The sequence below is a fragment of the Lactuca virosa genome, chromosome 4 (assembly GCF_052849685.1).
Source record: "Lactuca virosa cultivar CGN04683 chromosome 4, Lactuca_virosa_CGN04683_v6, whole genome shotgun sequence".
In the NCBI taxonomy this organism is placed as follows: Eukaryota; Viridiplantae; Streptophyta; class Magnoliopsida; order Asterales; family Asteraceae; genus Lactuca; species Lactuca virosa.
Window position 1 is genome coordinate 44,359,134 of NC_136429.1, and position 18,903 is coordinate 44,378,036.

The 18,903-nt window shown below is 40.5% G+C and overlaps 1 long non-coding RNA gene across 2 annotated transcripts; it reads left to right on the plus strand.

The window, feature by feature from the left end:
- Positions 1–739: 739 nt before the first annotated feature.
- LOC145109706 (uncharacterized) lies at positions 740–18,485 on the plus strand. Of its 2 annotated transcripts, none has more exons than XR_013709160.1 (5): positions 740–1,199; positions 1,710–1,750; positions 2,034–2,123; positions 2,888–2,953; positions 18,334–18,485. It is a non-coding gene; the product is annotated as an uncharacterized LOC145109706 (long non-coding RNA). The 2 variants fall into 2 exon arrangements; XR_013709159.1 differs by lacking the exon at positions 18,334–18,485 and adding an exon at positions 3,478–3,626.
- Positions 18,486–18,903: the final 418 nt, after the last annotated feature.

Sequence of the window (18,903 nt, forward strand, 5' to 3'; positions counted from 1 at the left end):
TGTTATTTTTTTCATTCCGACTATCTCTATGTTTTTTTTGTTTCGACTTTCCTTGTGTTATTTTTTCGTTTGGACTACTCTTGTGTTATTTTTTTTTTCATTTAGACTATCCATGTGTTATTTTTTCGTTCAGATTATCTAGTCTTATTATTTTGTTGCGATTTTAATAGCCATTAAATAAAACTCACACAAACATACATATAATTGTTTGTAATTTTTTTCAAAAAAATAACACACTGTTAGTTTGAACGAAATAAATAATACATGGTTAGTCCAAACGAAAAAACTAATACAGAGATAGTCGGACCGAAAAAAATAACACATGAACAAACGGGACAAGAAAAAAACACAGAGATAGTCCGAACAACTATATATAAAAAATGTTTTCTAAATTACATATAGTAAAAACAAAAGACAAAACTGCAAGATTGGTCATGTGGTATTAAAAAAAACTTTGGATGGGGTCCAAAAACATTCTCACTTGCATGGAATATCCAAAATCGAAATATTTTCGTGATTTTGGTCCAAAAAAACTTGAAAAGACGATTATGCCATTTTATTTTCTTTTTTGTATTTTTTATAATTATTTTAATACTATTTTAATTAAAAAATAAAGAAAAAAGAAAAAAATTATCTCCCACCCCACCCACCGTTCTCCCCCATATATATATATATATATATATATATATATATATATATATATATATATATATATATATATATATCACATCACTGGTATAAATCGATTTAATTGCTAAGAATCAATTGAATATTTGTCATCATTTGAGTTGTCTTCTTTCATGAACCAATTTCATGTGAGAATCGATTTATTCCTGAAAATCGATGGTTCATTACAATCGATTGCTTGCTAAGTAAACATAATCAATTGTAATTGATATTGGTTGTTGAAAATCGAATTCTGCTGAAAACGATACTTGCTATGTAGAAAAGAAAACCATCTGAGAAGCATCTTCATCTTCAAGGAATTGGAACTGACAGGGATGGAACCTCAGAAAAAATCGAATCTTATCAAGAACCCCACTGTTGATGTTCGTCTGGTCAGAAAAGAAGAGTTCAGCCCGATGGTCGTCTTACAATCACTTATGGGTTTTTTTATCTTCATCCCGATTGGTCTCTTGGAATTTTGATTGAAATTTGATGGGTTCTAGGTCTTGATTCATGTATAAGAGAGAAACAAGGTATGATTTTCATTTGCGATGCACTTCTAGGTGTTAAAATCCTTTTCAACAACGCATCTTCTTCTTCATCTGAATCTGCAAATGGATCGATTTTAAAATTTTCCCAATAAATTCATTTCAATTTTTTGGCATCAGCTATGTAAGAGCTATAAATGCCCAAATTTTTATCTGAAAATTCTTTGTGTTGATGAATGAGGATTTTTTTATCGATTCTTGTGAGTTTTGAAATGGAAAGTAATGCAGATTAGTCGAATGGAGTTTTCGAATGTATTGTTTTTCATTTGTGTTATTGTTTATGGTTATGAAATGAGTGTTGATGTATTTGTTTTTGTAATTTCTGGTTATCCAATGAAGATGAAGATTGTTATATTTCTTTAGTTTGCATAAGAGATAAAGTGGATGATGGTTTTTTTTTGTTTTTTTATCGAGTTGCAGGTATGTGTATCTAAATGTGAAGTGTTTTTTTTGTTTTTGTTTTTGTTTTTGTTTTTTTTTTTGATATTTGATCAGTGGTTGTGAAGAACATGATTATGTGTAACGCCCCATTTCTGGTATGTAATTTAAATATAGTATTTTCCTTTCTTAAGAGGTACTCGACGAGTCAGTAGCCCGACTCGTCGAGTAGAGACGAGATTTGCACGCGTTTTTAGCGGGCGACTCGACGAGTCCATATTCCGGACTCGGCGAGTCCGCCAGTCTGGATGAAACCCTAAATCCCAGGGATTGTACCCTATTTAAACGTCATTATAGCTTCCCATCCCAGCCTCCAGCACCTTTAGAGCATTTCTCTGTAAACTCTAGTCCCCATTGTTGAGCTTGAGTGTTTTGTGATAGCTTGGGAGTTGTAGAAGAGAAGGAAGGAAAAGAAGATCTATAGAAGAGAAAGGAGATCCAGAATCTAGCTTCCATCTGTTTCATATTCTGGTAATAAAGTTATTACCTTGCTTATTCTTCCATTAAACCCTCTTTTATGCTTGTTTATGTCTCTTTTGGAGCTTTATATGATTCAAACTCGAGATTTGAACTCTCCTTAGGATGGAGACCATAGATCTGGATGTTATTGAGCTCTAGGAATTCAATATAGCTACCTTTATGCAAATATAGCCTTATTCCAAACCCTAAGTGCTTAGTGTTGGGTGATTTTGGTGTCTTAGCCCCATTCTCGTGTGCATGCACGTAAAGTTGGAAACTTTACGTGCAAAACCAGTCCTAGAAGCCCAGATATATGAAATGGATGCATTGAGACCGACTAGAATCGACTGTATAGAAGTGGCATGCAGGAGACTCGGCGAGTCCACGCCGTGACTCGGCGAGTCCAAGGCAATCTTCTTGCCTCAAGAACAGACTCGACGAGTTGTTCATACAACTCGGCGGGTCACAGTCAGGACGTGTTCTTATAATGAAGGAGACTCGACGAGTTGTTCATACAACTCGGCGAGTCGGATGAAGTTAGACTCGATGTTAGTATCGAAGAAGAACTCGTCGAGTCTTTGCCAAACTCGACGAGTAGAAGCGGGTAGAGGATTAGAAAGGATGATAGGGACTCGGCGAGTTGGCGGCCCAACTCGGCGAGTCCGGTCAACTGAAAGTTGACTTTGACCAGGAAGTTGATTTTGACCAGGGGTAAAATAGTCATTTTACCCTGAGATTAGTATCAGTATTTGATTTAGTGTTTATGGGATTTCTAGCCGAGGAGTTCCGGAGCAGCAGTCAGACAGTTTCAGATTTAGCATCTCAACAGCCAGCGTTACGAGGTAAGTTTCCTTCCAGTAGGAACGGGTCTACGGCCACAATGCCGGTCCGTTTAGTTAGCAGTAGTTCCAGACTTCGGTCCGATGCAGTAGTTCAGTGTGCTTGATGTCTTTGTGATTCAAGCATGTTTTGTGTTATGTGTCCCGGACTTCGGTCTGATGCAGTATGCAGTATATGTGTTTATGCTAGTGGTTATGATTATGTTATGCTATGTTCAGTCAGTTCCGGACTTCGGTCCGATGCAGAGGGCAAGGCCCTGGTTAGTTCCGGACTTCGGTCCGATGCAGTTTCCGGACTTCGGTCCGATGCAGAGGGCAAGGCCCTGGTTAGTTCCAGACTTCGGTCCGATGCAGTTTCCGGACTTCGGTCCGATGCAGAGGGCAAGGCCCTAGTTAGTTCCGGACTTCGGTCCGATGCAGTTTCCGGACTTCGGTCCGATGCAGTGGGCAAGGCCCAGTAGTTGCTTTATATGCTATTGTATGGTATGTGGTAGTTTGGGGGAGCTTACTAAGCTTTGTGCTTACAGTTTCAGTTTTTGGTTTCAAATACTTCCGCTGGTAAGGAGAAGAGCTCGGGATGATGGCATGGCACACACCACAGCTTCAGTTTATCCTGGGAGTTTTATTCGGATATTTTTGATATGTTTTGACATCAATGGATTTAATACATTTGCTTTTACATTTTGAGACATGCGATTCGTGGTTTTATTTTATGATGATTGATTTCAGGGTTCTAGTAATGTTCAAAATAAAATTTTTTTGGGTTGTATTTTTGGGATGTTACAAGTTGGTATCAGAGCCTTGGTTTGAGGGATTCAGGCACACCCTCGGGTGTGACTGGACTCAAACTAAGGAAATGGTAAAAAGATTTTCAAAAGAAGAATGTTTTCGAAGGAATTTTTGAAAAAGAAAACTTAAAAAGAAAAGAGTTTTTGAAAAAGAGAAAAAGGGTGTGGTGCATGCGATCAGCCGAGCTCAAGTAAGTACTCCCAAATTACCCATACAAGTTTATGTTATGATTATCAGTTTTAGTTTCAGTAGAACAGTATGCTAGAATAGGACTAAGGATCTAGGAGGATGCCTTATGTGCCTGTTATATGTGTCTCAGCTTTATGAGAATTGTATGCTAGTATTGAGTAGCCCGTAGTAGGATAGCCTGTTTAGGTTATGCCTGATAGTATGAGCTTAGCATTGTATGCTAGTACAGTTTCTTGTTATGAGGATAGAATTGCTTGAGTAGTTTCCTGTGTATGAATGCTGCTTGCTTTGTGCTTTGTGGGACTCTAAGTGATGGGAGTTAGCCATTAGGTGAATACGTCACGTCACATGTGATCAGGGTTGAATAATCTCAGAGTGTTAGATTTGGCCCTATTGCGCAACTCTTGTTTGAGTCTAACCGTTGTAGGGACGAGTCTTTTACTCGAAGGATTATCTGAGCCTCGTCACATGTGATTGTATTCAGGTGATGGCTAAGTGGCATTACAAGGAGGCCTTCAGCAGTTGAGGACTGGGTTGGGTGGAGTCAGAGATTTCCCTAGGGCAAGCCTAGGATGAGAGTAGCAGAGATTAGTAGCAGTAGAAGTGACTTGGTGGAGTGAAGGCAGTTCTTGAGGAGAGTACGGATAGATGTGGAAGGTAGTATGGGCCCGTACTACTGAAAGCAGAGGATCCGTATTTGAACCAAGGAAGGCCGAGATGAGACCAGGGAACTTGTAAGTAGTAGCGATCCCTCGAGATATATCAGTGTTTCTGACGTTTATCATGATGTGATTTCAGAATGGTGGTTTTACGCCCTAGGCCAGCAGTCGGCAGTTCAGGAGCCGGCGAGGGATCAGGATCAGGCTCGGGGGCCGAGCATCTAGATGAGCAGACCAGGGAGTTCCTCTCTTCAGAGGTTACTCGCACCATACTTGAGCAGACTCATATGATCTTCGGTTCGATCAAGGAGGGTATTTTAGAGCTGATGGACGAGAGGTTGAGCACATTCCGTGCTGAGGTGGCGGCCATGATGGGGTCGCGCACACTCACCTTCAGGGAGTTTCGAGCTTGTGGAGCTCCAGACTACCATGGGGCACGGGACCCCATTGCGAGTACCAGGTGGTTGGCGGATGTCGCCAATGCGTTCCGCACCAGCAGATGTCCCGAGGGGGACAAGGTCAGACTAGCATCCTGTCTTCTGAAGGACAGGGCACGAGATTGGTGGGAGGGGATTGAGCATGTTGTCGGAGATGACGCAGCTCTTGATGCGATGACCTGGGCTGATTTTACTACCAGGTTCAGAGCCAATTTTGCACCGGTTATTGAGGTGCAGCAGTTAGCTAGGGAGTTTCAGGATCTTACCCAGACTACAGAGACAGTGACGGAGATTACCGCCAAGTTCAGGGAGAGGGCTCTTCTCGTTCCTCAGTACGAAGCTGATGAGGAAATGAAGAAGGCCCGTTATCATGAGATGTTGCGGAGTGATATCCGCCAGTTTGTGAGCCGGTGCAGCTGTAAAACGCTGGATGATATGATTGCGAGGGCTCGAGAGAGAGGGATAGATTTGGAGATGGAGAAGAAGAGGAAGCCAGAGGCGACATCTGGCACAGGGAGTTCGGGCAAATAGCCCAAGGTATCGGATCATAGATCCAGAGGACAGCAGAGCCACAGTAGGTGTGGAAAGTGTGGGAGATTGCACGATGGGGCATGCAAGCCAGGGATCTCCGGCTGCTACAAGTGCGGTCGGACCGGGCACATGAGTAGGGATTGTACAGCCACCACCACCACCTCAGCAGTTGATCTGATTTGCTTCCATTGCAATCAGAGGGGACATAAAAAGTCCCAGTGTCCGAGTTTGGCAGCAGCAGGGAAGGTGGCGGCACCTGCCCCTGCTACTTTGAGGATCACAGACGGCCGTCAGGGTCGGGGTGAGGCGCCAGTGGCGAAGAGTAGAGCTTTCCAGATGACAGCAGAGGAGGCGCGAGCGACTCCTGATGTGGTGACGGGTATGTATTTTTCCTCTTGTCTCTTATTTGATATTGTTTGTTTCTCATAGTTATATGTTTTCGTATAGGGTCGTTCTTAGTGAACGACATTTCAGCTACAATATTGTTTGATTCGGGGGCCACCCGATCATTTGTTTCACTTGCGCTTAGCAAGAGGTTTAGTAGAGCTCTGGGGGAGCTGGATTGTCCACTCGAGGTTGAGATAGCGGATGACAGGACCGTCAGGGTCGCGAGAGTTCATAGGGGTGTTCGCTGCAGTTATTTGATGAGCAGTTTTCAGTGGGCTTGGTTCCTATTCCCCTGAGAGGGAATAAGGTTATAGTGGTTATGGATTGGCTGAGCCCCAATGGGGCAGTGATTGATTGTGAGCTGCAGTTAGTAAGGGTTCGCACTCCCAGTGGGGGAGAATTAGTGATTCAGGGCGAGAGACCACAACGCGGACTAGTCCTTTGTTCAGCAGCGAGAGCGAGGCGCTACGTTCAGCAAGGTTGTGCGGGGTACATCGCCTGTGTTATAGATGCCCGGGAGAAGGGTAAGGCGACAGTTGATGAAGTACCAGTAGTGCGAGAGTATCCGGACGTATTCCCAGAGGACTTACCTGGGATACCTCCGGAAAGACAGGTTGAGTTTCGGATTGACCTGGTTCCGGGTGCGGCTCCGATAGCCAAAGCACCGTATCGGTTGGCTCCTCCAGAGATGCAGGAGTTGTCTACGCAGCTGCAGGAGCTTCTAGACAAGGGTTTCATCAGGCCGAGTAGTTCACCATGGGGAGCCCCGATCCTGTTCGTGAGGAAGAAGGATGGGTCGCACCGTATGTGCATAGATTACCGGGAGCTGAACAAGGTAACGGTGAAGAACCGTTACCCACTCCCGAGGATAGACGATTTGTTCGACCAGCTTCAGGGAGCATCTTGGTTCTCCAAGATTGATCTTCGGTCAGGATATCACCAGATGCGGGTCATGGATGAGGATGTGCAGAAGACCGCTTTTAGGACCCGCTATGGTCATTATGAGTTTGTGGTGATGTCGTTTGGGATCACCAATGCTCCAGCCGCGTTCATGGATCTCATGAACCGCGTATGTGTTGGATTAATGTCTAAGTCCATAACTATATTTGGTATGTACTTGACCCGACCCGGCATGGTCCATTTGGGTTGCACTTCACCGTCACAATTTATATGGATAGTCTTTTGAGAATAGTATATTTATGATTTATATTAATATATTATAAGTTCTAATATATTAATATGGAATCATATTATTTAATTAGTATTGATCAAGAATTAATTTAGAATTAATTAAGTGATCAAAAAGAACTAATTAAATATGGACTCTTATATATATGGAATGGGCCAAGTTCATTTAGGTTGGGCTAAGCTTTCATGGATGGTCCATGGAGCTTTTAACCCATGAATCCTATGTAAATGAAAGGTCATGGGTATTACGGTTTATATGAATGTAACTCTAATCCTCCATAATATATAAAGGAGTCCTTGGCTCACAAAATTGACATAAGTGTGTGTGAAAATAAGAGTGGGCCGATTTTAGTGTGCATACATATTCTCTCAAGTTCTTCCAAGGTGTTTTGGTGATTTGTGATTCCATTTGAGGCTTCCACACTATTGGGGCTAAGCTCTTAAAGCTTGAAGACATCAAGCTACATCAAAAGGTATGTCATCTAACTAGAACTTTGTAGTATAGGTGCTTCATAATATGCTAGTTAGGATGAAACCTTGGAATAATTAATATTTGCATGTATAATAGAGAAAACATAGATCCAAGGTTTATAGGGTTGCATGTACACCATAGGAGTGTTAGAATGCTCAAAACCCAACAGTGGTATCAAAGCCATGTGTTGTTTTCTGTTATATTGATGAAAATGTTTAATTTTCAAAGTTGGAAAAAAAAGAAAAAAAAAACATGACGTTTGTCAAATTTTAAGATAATTACTTGTTTTTGTGAAAAACTAATTATTTGTAAAATTTGAATCATTTGCTATATGAGTTGAATTATGTCAAATTTAGTAAAAGATAAAATGATATGATTATTTTATTAGTTTTAAAAGTTTGATCTAAAGAGTTTTTTGAAACCTCCATAAGTTATGGATATGAAAAGGTTTTTAAAAAAAATGATTCAAAGTTTTTTATAGAGTTACAAAACTTGGTCTTAATGTTTTAAAGAATTTCATAACTTGTTCTTAAGCTATGGAACATGAAAAGTTTCATCATAAAACAAGTATTTAACTCCATAAGTTATGGAATCCAAAAGTTTTCAAGAGTTACAAAACTTGCCCTCAAGTTTTGGAATTTGGAAAAAGTTTTTTTTATGATAAAAAAAAAGAATTGAATTCTAAAACTCTTGGGTTCATAACTTAAACAATTAATTAAATGGTTTTAATTTTGTATTTAATAATTGGAATTATGATGTTTTATTGAATAATTCAATTAACTCTTATGGACTTTATTAATAGATAATTAAAGTGTTTAATTAAAAGAGAATTAATAATTCCATAATGACATGGTTTAAATTTAATTAAATTAAGAGTATAGTTTAATTAATAGATTAAACCACCAAGTATTTTAAATGTGTAAAATACACCCTTATACTATTATAATATTAAAAGTTTAATATATTATATGTATAAGAGCAAGTCGTCTTACCATTAGTAGGCCTCATTCACGAAGGCGGTCTATAAAGGGGGTATAAGGTTACTGCCTATAAAATGACAGTTTAATGGGTGTCCACTCTCACCCACCGCTTCCTTGACTGGTGGAGGGTCGTTAGCCGAATAGGTAGGACAAGGACTATAATTCTCCCTTCATTAAAAGTATTAATGATAAATACTAAGTAACTAAACTTTTTATAAATTCCCAATCTTAGTTACTTAGGAAAATGTGAATAAGGTGCTAATCCATGAAATTACACTTTGCACTTTGTTTAAGCTGTTAGTGGAGCGTGTGTGGTTAACCGGCACACTAACCTGGACTTAACAAGGTAGGCAAAGGGTAACTTAATGTTTATCATAGTATCGTTGGAGCGTGTGTGGTTAACCGGCACATCGATTGAGGGGTAAATATTAAGGGTACCAAGTATATTTGCATGGTTACTTCACACCTTGTTTTGTGATCCTCGGCATCCCAGTCACAAAACCTGAAGGGCACACTCGAGATTGAAACATTCCATTGAAAAGTTCAATGAATCTCAAAAGAATCTAGGAGTTTCAAAACCAATTAAAACCTAATAATACATTTCGTTTATCTTGGTGGAAATTGGTGAATCGTCATTCACCTACCTTCAAATATTTTATAGCTTGGATTACGGCATCCCTCTTCCAAGTTATAAAATAGTTTGTTGGGTCCTAGCCTTAATATATCATATTGGGTGTTATATTAAGGACTTAAATCAACTTTACGTGAATTTCTCCCATTGTTGATGTCTGGTTTAGACAACAATGATCTTCCCAAACCAAGCTTTCCTAATGAATATGACTTCCCGAGTTTGGCTCATGGAAGTCATACTTCTCTTCCTCCACCTCCTCCAATTATTCTCCCTAACCCACAAGTTCAAGGTCACTCAAGCCCTAATGGCAAGCAAGGTCTATGTGTGATCACATCTTAGAGATGAAGTCACATATTGACAAGCCGGGAGAGTTGGGTGTCAAAGTCTTGAGAAAGTTGGATGTTCAATCACTTTCTAAGTCACATAGTGAGTTCCTTTGGGACTACTATGAAACAGACTATGACATGAACCTTAATGATCATATCTATTTGCTTGGTGCTGCTGAATCAGCAATGATTTGGAACGATAGTAAAGCAAATTTGATTAGAAGATCAACTTCCCAAAAACTTTATGGACAGTGACAATGGTGACACTGGAAATCCAGAAAAAGCATTCTCTTCCCAATGGAAAGGGATTGGCCATAGTCAACCCGGTTGACCAAATGGTAAAGAGAAAGGCTAAGTCTGAGATAGTCCCATTACCAAAGGGTCCATATGTTTATTTTGCCAAAGGAAGGGGCGTTGATTGCAAAGCTGCCAAATTTACCTAAGGATGTTAAAGTCAATAAGTTTGACTCTACATCAGGTAGAGCCCATTATCTAACTCTGTTAAGTTCTATTCTGAGATCCTCATTACATGATGTGACTGGGTCACATGTTGATGTTTTAAGAATCAAAGAATAAAGAGAAATCTTAAAGGAAATATATTATAATTCTGATCGCGAAGGTGGATTTCGATCGCATCAGAATTTTGAGCAGTTGCTTAAGAAGTTATGATATATTGCTAAGGAATAGATAACAACAATTTTCCATGTGGATTGTAAGGATAAGTTTTTCCGCAAAGTTTTAAAATAAAAAAAAATTGTTTATTTTTATTTATTTGAAGTATCCTTACAATGACATTTGTGGAAAATTGTTGCTTATATGATTCCACTGACAGCAATATTGGAAAATGGATTTGATTCTTTCATTTGTGGTAGTGTCTAAATTTACCAAATCAGGAAAGTTCCTCATCACCCAAGTTTCAATTGGACCGAAACTTGGAATCATGCAAGTTGAATAGTATGATGAATGAGATCTTTCAAGCATTGGAAAATCAAGACTAATTACTTGTTCACATGGATGTGTGAGTCAAGTGAAGGACTAAAGGGACCGAGTACACATTCTTGTGCACTGGTCATGTCCACCACAAAGCTCGTTAAGACTATTTGATTTACTAAAGTTTAGTAAATATGCTTATACTTACAAGTTTAAGTATAATTCTGAAACATTGGAAAAGTCTCAATGTATGGCAGAACAAATGGGAAGAATCAAATTAGGCAGAAAGATAAAAGTTTCTCAAATCTGAAAAGATGGGAGAGTACTTTAGTATCATGTTTGTGATCATCTTAATGATTTAGAAATCATATCACAATTAGTCCTCTAAAGGTCATCTTAGTGCATTATTATGACTAAGAAGAGGAGTCATGAATTGTTGAAATGGTTAGATCAGGAAGATGAGTCATACTTCGTTCCAAAACAATTCTTAGAGTCATACTCCAAGATTGTAACTTGAGTGACATATCTTAAAGAAAGGTTTAAAACACTTTTCAAATGTAAGAGTAAAAGTGTCCTACTCTTGTACATTTGAAATTGGTAAGTTGTGATGTTTTGGATAAAACAAAGACCAACTAAGGCCAATTGTGTGAAGTGTTTGTCTTGAAAAAGAATCTGCACTATCTCTTGAATATTTGGCAAGATAGTCTTATATGTCAAGAGGATAGTGGGAGTCTTAAAGATCCTAAAAAGAATTTCAAGAACTAATCAAGAATAAAACCTGAGGTTCTTCACTAGCACACGACTTGAGGTTTATAACCTATCGTGTTGACATATTTTGTGCCCATTCCAGTTAAAGTTGGCTTTGCATAGGAGTTCTGAAAGTTCTCAATTGGTTGCATAACAACTTGGAAGCAATGGCAGGCCCTGTACTGCCAGGTGGCAAGAAGTTAAGATTGCATAAGTTCAGTCCATATGAGTTTGGATTTTTCATTATCCTTGTCTTGTGACTATGGTTTTGACGATTCACATGGATAAGAACACATACACCATAAAATCTAAGGGTCATAAGGTTTCTCTCCGATTCATGAAAATGATGGTGAGGAAACACTTCCAGCAAGTAGATTTGAAGCAGATGGCAAAAGGTCTAAACAATTGAGACTATGATTACGGCATCCCTTTTCATAGTTCTGAAATTGTTTAGACACACATGCATGCTATCTAAGGAAAGGTGTATGATTTTGATAAAGTTTTATCAAAGCATCTCGTATCAGAAATCTGAAATTTGGTAAGAAAGTCAATAAAGTATTGATTTCTAGAAGTCCAGCTGATTTCTGAGTACATCTCAAAGCTAGTGGGAGCATAAGTGTTATGCTAATAATCATCATGTTAGTGGGAGCATGATAATTATTGTTAGTGTTGCAAGTTAGCAATGTTAATTATAGAAAACAAAAGTTTCAATTCGTGAGGCTGCAGGGATTGAAAAAGTTGTTTTGCTATAATTAAGGGAGAGGATATACTTTATTTCAGTTCTAAAGGCTTAGATTGAGACCTTAATCATCTTTAGTCAAGAATATATATATGAATTTCATGTTGGATTGGTTCAACTTAAGGAGATTCTATATATTGCGTTCTCAAAATTCGATTATGATTAAGGCATCCCTCTTCATAGTCAAATTTTGAAAACATGGCAAATAAAAATATTATAGCAAAAGACTGGTCTAGAATCATGTCTTTATGTGAGACATCATGAATCGTGTACCATTTGCTTTGGGTACAGGATCGATTGCATGTGCTATACTATTTGTCATTTCTAAATTTTTCCAAATGCCCAGAGGCATTAAGAAGGGAAAAGGTCTAGAATTGGATATGAGTAAAATGATTAAGCAATTGTCGAGGACAATCTGAGGTTACCAAAGATTGGTTGCTCAGGGACAGTTGGAAGTATAGTGCTAATTTTGGAAGGACCATATTGACATATTCTGAAAAGAGGCATCTCTTATTCAGAAGTGATAGTCAAAATGAGAATATGGAGTTGTCTCCATATGTGGAAGTTATCTGTGTAAGATTAGAAAACTTAATGCAAGAAGCATGTCCAAAGCAATGTACTTTGAATATGAGACTTAGTTTCCATGGAGTTGATCTCCATTGGAATACCTTATAATGACTGTTGACAAGTCTTTGTGACTTTGTACATATTCATTACAGGAGGGTCAGTGCATATAAGTTTAAAATCTAAACAGATTTCGATAAATGATAGGAATTTGAAATTCTCACATTTTTCGATAAGGATTTGGGAGTGTGAAATTAGAATCATTGAAATTATGTTCAATTGATTTATTTCACAAAGTAAGGATCATAGACAAACATAGAGTGCATACTTGGTGTATGGCAAAGCTATTGTTTAAGAAAAACATAGTGTAGATGCTTGGAGCATGGGACAACTAGTGTTTTTAATTCAAGTATAAAGTTGATAAAACCGAAACAATGAATAATGAGTAATCAGTATGGTGATAAATAAAAATGTTTATTTATATTCATAGGGTTTGATACCATATTTGATTCATTTATTCTTGTGTTTCAGTTTGCATGTTTTGACTTCCAGAATAACTAAGTCGCTCTTCCTGAATGATTAAGTTATTCAAACCATCCACAGTCGGTCATATGTTGGAAGTAGATATGAATCAAGATTGTCATGGGTTGGTTTGTAGAGGTGCAAGTTGGTGGACAAAGTGGTGCTACAACACTCATGAGTGGTCATAAGTTCTGAGTATTGGATTCAACCCACGCTCATTTGAATCACTTCATGGATTTAATCACGAGTGATCATGAGACGATAATATCTTATATTCTTAAAACCTAGAGATATGAGTTGTTACTATGAGTTGGTTATACATTGATTGCACGAAAACGCATTTGGTAACTTGATGTTATAAAACGTGCATTTGTGTATGATTCAACAAGTAGTAGAACAAGCCATATGAGTCGAAGTTTATCCATTCCTTTTACCTTCGGGATAAAAGCGATATACGTGGGCCCCTCGATGATTTAGCGATGACACATGTGAGTGCTTGGCCAAGCCAGGAATGATTTGATTTGTTCAATCAGTCAGTCATCATAAATCGAAAGTCGGGAAACAACAAATGGACAGAGAGAATGATTATAATCCATGTCTCAGTCCATATGATATCTAGAATGGAGGAATATATGATCCCTTATCTAATGGACAAGTCATTGACAAGGTCAGAGTTCGACAGCGGCTTTAAGAGCTACGATTGCCAGTTAGGTTTTGAAGTCATACTCAATAATAGTTTTAGACTTATCCAAGTGGGAGACTGTTGGATTAATGTCTAAGTCCATAACTATATTTGGTATGTACTTGACCCGACCCGGCATGGTCCATTTGGGTTGCACTTCACCGACACAATTTATATGGATAGTCTTTTGAGAATAGTATATTTATGATTTATATTAATATATTATAAGTTCTAATATATTAATATGGAATCATATTATTTAATTAGTATTGATCAAGAATTAATTTAGAATTAATTAAGTGATCAAAAAGAACTAATTAAATATGGACTCTTATATATATGGAATGGGCCAAGTTCATTTAGGTTGGGCTAAGCTTTCATGGATGGTCCATGGAGCTTTTAACCCATGGATCCTATGTAAATGAAAGGTCATGGGTATTAGGGTTTACATGAATGTAACCCTAATCCTCCATAATATATAAAGGAGTCCTTGGCTCACAAAATTGACACAAGTGTGTGTGAAAATAAGAATGGGCCGATTTTAGTGTGCATACATATTCTCTCAAGTTCTTCCAAGGTGTTTTGGTGATTTGTGATTCCATTTGAGGCTTCAACACTATTGGGGCTAAGCTCTTAAAGCTTGAAGACTTCAAGCTACATCAAAAGGTATGTCATCTAACTAGAACTTTGTAGTATAGGTGCTTCATAATATGCTAGTTAGGATGAAACCTTGGAATAATTAATATTTGCATGTATATGAGAGAAAACATAGACCCAAGGTTTATAGGGTTGCATGTACACCATAGGAGTGTTAGAATGCTCAAAACCCAACAGTATGCAGGCCGATGCTTGGTCGGTCTGTGATAGTGTTTATTGACGACATCTTGGTTTACTCCAAGACTCAGGAGCAGCACGAGGAGCACCTGAGAGAGGTGCTAGAGACACTGAGGAGGGAGAGACTTTTCGCAAAGTTCTCCAAGTGTGAGTTCTTGTTGCGCGAGGTGCAGTTTCTGGGACACCTCATCAACCAGAAGGGTATATTAGTCGATCCGGCCAATATAGAGGTTGTGATGCAGTGGGAGGTCCCGAAGTCTCCATCTGAGATTCGGAGCTTCCTAGGTTTGGCAGGGTACTATAGGAGATTCATCCAGGATTTCTCCAAGATAGCAGTTCCACTCACCCGACTGACCAAGAAGTCGGTGATGTTTCGTTGGGGGCCTGAGCAGCAGGCAACATTTGAGACCCTCAGACAGAGATTGTGCGAGGCGTCGATTCTTACCCTGCCAGAGGGAGTAATCCTTTATCATCCGGGCAAGGCCAACGTAGTGGCCGACGCCCTGAGCCGCAAGGCGGTAGCTGCCCCGATCAGGGATATTTGTCTGAGGATGACAGTGATTACCCCATAGTTGGAGCAGATTAGAGAGGCACAAGTTGAGGGCCTGAAGGAGGAGAGACAGAAGTGTGAGAGGATTGTTGGCCGAATATCTTCCTTTGACTATGATAGTCGAGGATTTCTTACCCTTCATGGGAGAGTTTGGGTACAGTACTGGGGAGGAGTACGGCAGGTGCTGATGGATGAGGCCCACAAGTCTCGGTTCTCCATCCACCCAGGGGTGACGAAGATGTACAGAGATCTTCGACCCGATTATTGGTGGCCCTGCATGAAGCGGGACGTAGCTTGGTATGTGGAGAGATGCCTGACCTGCAGGAAGGTCAAGGCGGAACATCAGAGGCCCCACGGCAAGATGCAGCCGTTAGACATTCCCGTGTGGAAATGGGAGGATATCACTATGGATTTCATCACTAAGCTTCCCAGGACCGCAAGTGGAGTTGATTCGATTTGGGTCATAGTGGATCGGCTGACCAAGAGAGCGCATTTCATACCGATTCAGGAGAGCATATCGGCCGAAAAGCTAGCCGGTATTTATGTGCGCGAGGTAGTGGCACGACATGGAGTGCCTGTATCAGCAGTATCAGATCGAGACGTCCGGTTTTTGGAAGCGGTTTCATGACGAGATGGGGACTCGTCTTCACTTCAGCACTGCTTTCCACCCTCAGACGGACGGGCAGAGCGAGAGAACGATTCAGACTCTCGAGGACATGCTTCGAGCATGTGTTCTAGATTTTGGTGGCAGTTGGGATACGTATCTTCCATTAGCGGAATTTTCGTATAACAACAGTTACCACGCCAATATTGATCGCCCTCCTTTCGAGATGCTTTACGGGAGTAAGTGTAGGACCCCGATTTATTGGGGCGAGGTCGGTCAGAGGGTCATCGGGAGCACTGAGGTGGTGCTCAAGACCACAGAGTTGATCCAGCAGGTCCGTAGCAGACTGCAGACTGCGCAGAGTCGGCAGAAGAGTTACGCCGATAGGAGGCGTTTGGACTTGGAGTTTCAGGTGGGCAATATGGTCCTCCTGAAAGTGTCACCTTGGAAGGGTGTCATCAGGTTCAGGAAGAGGGGCAAGCAGGGCCCCAGGTTCATTGGTCCCTTTAGGGTTTTGGACCGAGTGGGTCAGGTTGCCTACCGTTTGGATCTTCCAGCAGAGCTTAGCCAGATCCACAACACTTTCCACGTCTCTCAGTTGCGGAAGTGTTTGGTAGATGAGTCAGCAGTGGTACCATTGGAGGATATTCAGGTTGATAGCAGCCTGAATTATATCGAGAGACCAGTTGCGATCTTAGATCGGAAGACGAAGACCTTGAGGAACAAGGTGGTTCAGTTAGTGAAGGTGCAGTGGCAGCACCGGAAGGGTTCAGAGTGGACGTGGGAGACTGAGGAGGAGATGAGGGAGCACTATCCGGAGTTATTTTCAGAATCAGTAGCAGCAGACTTCGAGGACGAAGTCTAAGATAAGTGGGGGGGAATTGTAACGCCCCATTTCTGGTATGTAATTTAAATATAGTATTTTCCTTTCTTAAGAGGTACTCGACGAGTCAGTAGCCCGACTCGTCGAGTAGAGACGGGATTTGCACGCGTTTTTAGCGGGCGACTCGACGAGTCCATATTCCGGACTCGGCGAGTCCGCCAGTTTGGATGAAACCCTAAATCCCAGGGATTGTACCCTATTTAAACGTCATTATAGCCTCCCATCCCAGCCTCCAGCACCTTTAGAGCATTTCTCTGTAAACCCTAGTCCCCATTGTTGAGCTTGAGTGTTTTGTGAAAGCTTGGGAGTTGTAGAAGAGAAGGAAGGAAAAGAAGATCTATAGAAGAGAAAGGAGATCCAGAATCTAGCTTCCATCTGTTTCATATTCTGGTAATAAAGTTATTACCTTGCTTATTCTTCCATTAAACCCTCTTTTATGCTTGTTTATGTCTCTTTTGGAGCTTTATATGATTCAAACTCGAGATTTGAACTCTCCTTAGGATGGAGACCATAGATCTGGATGTTATTGAGCTCTAGGAATTCAATATAGCTACCTTTATGCAAATATAGCCTTGTTCCAAACCCTAAGTGCTTAGTGTTGGGTGATTTTGGTGTCTTAGCCCCATTCTCGTGTGCATGCACGTAAAGTTGGAAACTTTACGTGCAAAACCAGTCCTAGAAGCCCAGATCTATAAAATGGATGCATTGAGACCGACTAGAATCGACTGTATAGAAGTGGCATGCAGGAGACTCGGCGAGTCCACGTCGTGACTCGGCGAGTCCAAGGCAATCTTCTTGCCTCAAGAACAGACTCGGCGAGTTGTTCATACAACTCGGCGGGTCACAGTCAGGACGTGTTCTTATAATGAAGGAGACTCGACGAGTTGTTCATACAACTCGGCGAGTCAGATGAAGTTAGACTCGATGTTAGTATCGAAGAAGAACTCGTCGAGTCTTTGCCAAACTCGACGTGTAGAAGCGGGTAGAGGATTAGAAAGGATGATAGGGACTCGGCGAGTTGGCGGCCCAACTCGGCGAGTCCGGTCAACTGAAAGTTGACTTTGACCAGGAAGTTGACTTTGACCAGGGGTAAAATAGTCATTTTACCCTGAGATTAGTATCAGTATTTGATTTAGTGTTTATGGGATTTGTAGCCGGGGAGTTCCGGAGCAGCAGTCAGATAGTTTCAGATTTAGCATCTCAGCAACTAGCGTTACGAGGTGAGTTTCCTTCCAGTAGGAACGGGTCTACGGCCACAATGCCGGTCCGTTTAGTTAGCAGTAGTTCCGGACTTCGGTCCGATGCAGTAGTTCAGTGTGCTTGATATCTTTGTGATTCAAGCATGTTTTGTGTTATGTGTCCCAGACTTCGGTCTGATGCAGTATGCAGTATATGTGTTTATGCTAGTGGTTATAATTATGTTATGCTATGTTCAGTCAGTTCCGGACTTCGGTCCGATGCAGAGGGCAAGGCCCTGGTTAGTTCCGGACTTCGGTCCGATGCAGTTTCCGGACTTCGGTCCGATGCAGAGGGCAAGGCCCTGGTTAGTTCCGGACTTCGGTCCGATGCAGTTTCCGGACTTCAGTCCGATGCAGAGGGCAAGGCCCTGGTTAGTTCCGGACTTCGGTCTGATGCAGTGGGCAAGGCCCAATAGTTGCTTTATATGCTATTGTATGGTATGTGGTAGTTTGGGGGAGCTCACTAAGCTTTGTGCTTACAGTTTCAGTTTTTGGTTTCAGGTACTTCCGCTAGTAAGGAGAAGAGCTCGGGATGATGGCATGGCACACACCACAGCTTCAGTTTATCCTGGGAGTTTTATTCGGATATTTTTGATATGTTTTGACATCAGTGGATTTAATACATTCGCTTTTACATTTTGAGACATGCGATTCGTGGTTTTATTATATGATGATTGATTTCAGGGTTCTAGTAATGTTCAAAACAAAATTTTTTTGGGTTGTATTTTTGGGATGTTACATTATGGGTTTTTTTTGTTAGTTTGATTTTGGTTTCAATTTGAATGGTCTCTCATCCTCACACATCTGGAACGGAGGAGAGTTTTGCAGGTTGAAGTGCAGAAAATGGATGGAGACAACAATGGAGAGAGAGAGAGAGAGAGAGAGAGAGAGAGAGAGAGAGAGAGAGAGAGAGAGAAAGAGAAAGTCAAAAAGAGAGAGGGGGATGGGTTACGGGTGGGGATGAGTGGGTAGATTATTTTTTACTTTTAAATTGTAAATGTATTAATATAGATTTAAAAAATAGAAAAATAAAATGAAAAAGGTAAAATAGTCTTTTCAAGTTGTCCAGGG